Below are 5,895 nucleotides of genomic sequence, written 5' to 3' on the forward strand. Positions count from 1 at the left end.
AGGACGTAAGTTACGTGAGAGTCAAGAAGGATGTGTCTTGAAAACATGACTTTCATTGCATTTCCCCGTTAGATCCCAATAAGCTTCATAGGAAACATTTTTTCCCAGAGCTGCAGTTATCGAGATATTTGGTAATGTTTCTTAAAAGGGTCGGATGTTTAATCCTTTATAACTCGAAAACTGTCCATTTTCGAACTTTATGCCTTATAACACTTTTGATCGAGACATTGAGAACTACAATTTTACAAAGTTTAATCAAAATCGACCAAAAGCCATTTCATGTACATTTGCTACGGGGTCCTTTACACATTCACGCATTTCACATTTGATGAAGTTCATAAGTTTTCAACCAAATAGTTGAATTTTTAAACAGAAAATATGAGTTTTCAAAGAAACATGTAATAGTTATCAAATTCACGAAGAGTTTTAGATTAAAAAATTATTTAATTCGAAACATAAACGTTCATTTTCTACTAAATACGCAAACTTTCAACATAAAAAGAATAATTGATGATTTTTAAAGAAAAAAACGGGAAGAAAATTGAAGAAGTTCCCAAAATTTTTTACATTTTTAAAAGCCTGAAAGTGAATTATAATAGAAACGAATGGATAGTAAGTGATAGAAGGGAAAAATACAATTTTAGCCTCATTTTTTTTATCCTTTCGTAAACTTACTATTCGTCGTGATTATTATAATTCGCTCTCCGACAAGTACTTTTTAAAAACAAGGTTTTTTCGGAATCACCAGTTTTTTATGAATTTCCCGTGAATGTGAATTTTTTATCAAAAGGTGCCAAAAATATATATCAAACTCGCAGTGCTGTCGCGAGTAGAATCATTCAGCGTATTGCTAGCGGGGAATATCTGCACATTGGTTTTAAATCGATACTTGAAAAAAGATTAAAAATTCCACCTCCAAATTCGTTGCCAGACATAACAGTAATAGATTTTAGTACTGACTCAAGAGAAACGAAGCTGAAAGATTTCCTCAGCTTCGCCTTAAAAGAAATCATGTCTGACGAACTGGTTTTCCACTTTACGCGGAATAAGGCGTATTTTTCATTACTTTAAACTGTTACATTTTTTTAAAACATGTGATATCACCTTAATAAATGACTTTTTTTATGTTTCTCAGAAGCTACTGGGAGAAGGTATTAATTTTGTATGAAATTAGACATTTAAATTATTATATATATTTGTTCACATTAATTTACTAATTTTGAAGTTTATTTTTAATCTTCGCGCGCAACATACTACTTGAACTACTATGGGTGCGCTTGAAGTCACCTTCAACATAAGTTAATGATGTATTTAAAAAATTTTAACATTGCAAGAAAAAGTATTCCGATTACCCCGTGAGTTTCTGGTGGAAATTTTAACGTAGAATCTGAATTTCAACAATTTAAAATTTGATCTTGCTGTCTTTTGAAAGTTTTTTTTTTTAGAAGGAACCGTAAGGGCTCAGTGGGGTCTTTAAGGGTACTTTGCGGAGGTATTTTTCGGTTCCTTCGGTCATCCAGAGAGGGCAACTTGATCTCTTCTTTCGCCTACTCAACATCTAATTTTTCATCCTTATTTAAAATTTCTGCCAAATAAGATATAGATTCAGAAAGCTAATATGATCCAGTTAAAAAGACCACTAAATCTCTTTCAGTCATATCTGGAAAATATAGTATTTCTTCTAAAGTGACTGCTTGAGAGAGAGGTTTTCGTAGAATCCACCCTTTTTCCTATGCCTCAGTAGCTAGTGTATTTTGAACATCTTTTCGAGCAGGCATTCTGTCCAAGATTTCATCTCTAGCTTCTACGTTAGATTGCAGCCATTCACCATAAGTATTATTAAGAAATGATGTAATTCTAAAACAAATACCAACTTTCAGTATTAGTTTGTTGTCTATTTTGTGATCCAAAAGACGATACTTCTGTTTAAGAGTACCATGAACAGCTTCTTCTGTCCAACGAATTTTAGTAACAAAAGGAGACTGATTAGATTCTGCTGCTGGCAGTTTCTTCATTTTACCTTTCAATACGGGCATCAATACTGTGAAATTTGTATCTTCCAAATATTTTTTTACATCTCGGAAGCCTCGATCATGTACAAAGGAATCATCTTTTTCCAAGAATTTGCATAAGCCATTTGCATCTTCTATAATGGATTTCAAGATCATTCGTACAAATAGTAAAAGGCTTGCAAAGGGAAACTTTCTTTTGTCTAGAGAAAGCCTTTCTTTGATCTTCATTATTTGTACTTTTCTGATGTCGCGCATATGTGCCATCACAAATCAATAGTAAGTGATTATGAGCCTGAAATAAATTCTTTGCAATTTCCGTTATAAGATTTTGAATGAGTTCAGCTCTATCAAAACAATACGAACAAAAACGACCTGGTAGAACGTTATTTTCAAAAGATTTAACCACACTGGCAGAATAGTCTGAAATTATCTGCTTAAGAAGTAATTTCCTTAATCTCCAGAAGATTTTCCCAAGATAAACCAGTGACAACTTGAACTTGTTATTCTGAAAGGCTGAATTCATTGATATTGTCTAGCAATGTGGAATCGCATTTAATGGAAAGAGTTTCCATCAGTTTAGATAATTCTGACACGGTGAGTCTTGTTGTGTTAGAATGCTTGTTTAAAATCTTAAGATCATTTTCGTAAATTCGATTTTTTATAAGATGAGTTTTACAACATCGATTTCCAGATAGAATGAATTTTTTCTTAATATAACATTGCGTGCGTGCTTCTGCAGAAATTACAGTTATATTATTTGAAGAAAAACAAAAACAGCAGTTTTAATGGATAGCACCAGACCTCTGCATCGGGATTTCTATATATTCAATCTTAGAATCCACTTGTATTGATTTTAGTTTTACTTAAAATGTTAGATCATTAGACGTTGATTCTAAAGCAGAAGCATCTGTTTCAGTTTCACAATCAAGTTTTTTGTCAGAATTATCTTCTCTGTAAACAGTAAGTCCACATTTACAACATAAAATGTCACCTACAACTATTACCCGTTTAAGACAGGAGAAAAAAGTTTTCGCTTCATCCGTAGCACTCATTAACTTTTTTTATTCACCGTTTTTCTCAAAATTACATTCCAGCCAGCAAACGTAAGCTTACTCAGTGATGCAGAAATATGTCAAAAATAAGATATTTATAAGTATTAAATTTAAAAATTTCACTCTTTAATAGATTAAGACAGCATATAAATAAAAATCAGGAACAAAACAGAGCATGGATAAAAACAAATGAAAATCGCCGAGTGCAATAACACAAGAATGAGAATTACGAATGAGGAACGAATGAAAAACAAAAAAAGATTCTTGCGATATTAGTAAAATCACAATGATTTGTACGATCATAAAAGCAGTTTTTTTCGTTGAATGAAAAAGTGGGTTATTCGGAAATACGGATAAAACCAATGAACATCACAAACTGAAATGGCGCAGTGATCGGGAAACAAATAAAGCTGAGAAGCAGATTCTTGCGATAATGATGAAATGACAATGAGTTGTGAAATCATAGATGCCTTTGCAGTAGATAGGGTTGCCAACACCACGGGTTTAGCTAGCAAACTCCGTGTTTCAGGAGAAATCTTCGGGTTTACGGGTCGAAAACTTAGTCTACGGATTTTCAGGTTAATCGGGGCCCAAACATTTTTTTCGAAAATTGGTATACTAGTTTTTGTCGTAGATGTCCGTTTTTTTCTAAATACTAGGTGCCACGTGTTTTAAATGGAAACTATGTTATCTAGGGGAACAATTTAAAGCTATTATAAATCTAAATGCGGCATCTCACTAGCGAACCTATAATACGTTCCAAGAATAAAAAGATACCGTTGGTTAGAAAGAGACAGAAATATCTTCATCTCTTTTTAATTAATGGAATCTTTTTAGTTCTTGGAAAATATTATAGGTTTGCTAATGAGGTGCCTCATCTTGGTTTATAATATCTTTGTATAAGGGAGCATTTCGACCAGTGTACTAAAAAAGTTATGCGCGATTGGTTTTGGAACGGACCAATATTATGTTTGTTATCAAATCCTATACGAGTGAGAAAAAGGAAAAATATTAGTTCCATCCAACAACTGATTAGTCTGATTCGATTCCACGTATAGACCGTGTGAACATATTATGGATTTTTAGGTTAAAATTGATTATTTTGAATCTTCTGCAATAAAAAAAGAACATGTCACTACGAGGGAATTCGAATAATAAACAAGAACCACCAGCTAAGAAAAAATATTACAACACATTCAACGATAACTATTTGCAGATAAACGAATATACAGGCTGGCTGAAGAAGAATGAAAGTCATACGGTTAAATGTAAAAAATGAAGTATCAGATTTACTGTAAAACACGGTAACAAACAAAAGAAACAAAAAAAGAAAACAAAATTACAAAAATTAAATGTATAAATTGTCAATAACTTTCACAAATTCCAAATTCGACTTCTTCACCTGGAACTATGTTGCTCGAATATGCCTATTTCTGATCTATTGGTTTATTGCTATTGCTTTATCTGGTTCTGTGTAATATGTTGTGTACCGGCTAATTTACTAATTCTAAGGTTACCCCATTTATTTTAAAGCTATGTATCGTGATTATTGACGAAATTACGATCTCCCCTTTTGTTGAATTTTGAACATCCTCATTTTTGCAGATTGTGACTCCCCATATTTCTGAACTACGACCACCCCTTTTGGTGAAATCTTTTTGGTAGAATTTCGACTTTCCATTCTGTTGAAACACGACCCTCCCTTAATTTTGATAAATCGAATGCCTCTTTTGTTTATAAAGTTTTGGCTATCGTATTTCCATCAAACTATGACTACCCCTTTTTGTTAAATTAATTACCCCTTCTTATGGAATTTTGACTAACCCTTTTGTCTGAATATGACCATCCCTTCTTTTTGATAAATTTATAAACTATGAGTACCCTCTTTTGCTAAATCAAGTACCTATTTCTAGTGAAATTTTGACAACCCTTTCAGTTATAATATGACCTTCCTCTTTTGATATCTTGACTAAGGATAAAATCGCGTAAGCCAAGATACTCTCTCATGCCTGAACTAAAGAGATTATCCCGTGTATCATAACGACGATCAAGATCTTATAAGGGATCGTCTTCGTCATTCAGATCACTATAGCCGAGCGCGAAATCGCAAGAGCTTCGAGTAGAGGCCGTCATGTAGATCTAAGTAGGGTAGACTGGCGCAACCCTTCCCGTCGTGATCTTGATCTTCATGGCCAACATTTAGAAGATACGTTTGACAACAATCATCTTAGTTATGGCAGACAATATCGAAATTTAACGAATGTTTATCATTACACGGAAAATCGTCCATCATCCATCGTAATTTGTTACCTTGTTATCAGCTAACCATTCAGCGATGAATGGTACATAGTTTTTCTCACCTGGAAAAACTAGAAATTTCGGCAGATCGATCCTTAATACCCGACCTATCATACCGCCAAAATAGATCAAGACAAATCGATAGACGAAAGGAGAAATTCGCGTTATTAGACGAACAAGAGCAAGAGATAGATTTTACCGAAATAACTGATGGTTTCTTCTTAACGAAAGAGACAGGTTCGACCCTCACATAAAAAATTCCGCCTCTAGGTCACCAAAGGTTTCAAATAATCAGATTGGCGTGGGTAGTAGTGGGGACGTTGAAGCTCAAGGAGCCTTTATCCCTTAAGATCCTTTTTGACCCTATACTTCTGATAGACCCCCTTCTGTTTATTATAATGATTATTAACATTTAATTTAAATTTTATTTCCTCTTATACCAGGTGTATACATATGAAACCGGTATTTTTTCAAGAAAAAAACACATTTATTTCAAGAGAATGATAACAAATATTTTATTCAAAGTATGCGCC

General features: G+C 33.4%; 1 protein-coding gene across 4 annotated transcripts in view; it reads right to left on the reverse strand.

Moving 5' to 3' along the window:
- Positions 1-5,895, reverse strand: part of LOC117175057 (dopamine receptor 2-like) — a 336,274-nt gene that overhangs the window by 63,345 nt on the left and 267,034 nt on the right. The gene's annotated exons all lie outside the window — the stretch shown is intronic.

The sequence above is a fragment of the Belonocnema kinseyi genome, chromosome 6 (assembly GCF_010883055.1).
Source record: "Belonocnema kinseyi isolate 2016_QV_RU_SX_M_011 chromosome 6, B_treatae_v1, whole genome shotgun sequence".
In the NCBI taxonomy this organism is placed as follows: Eukaryota; Metazoa; Arthropoda; class Insecta; order Hymenoptera; family Cynipidae; genus Belonocnema; species Belonocnema kinseyi.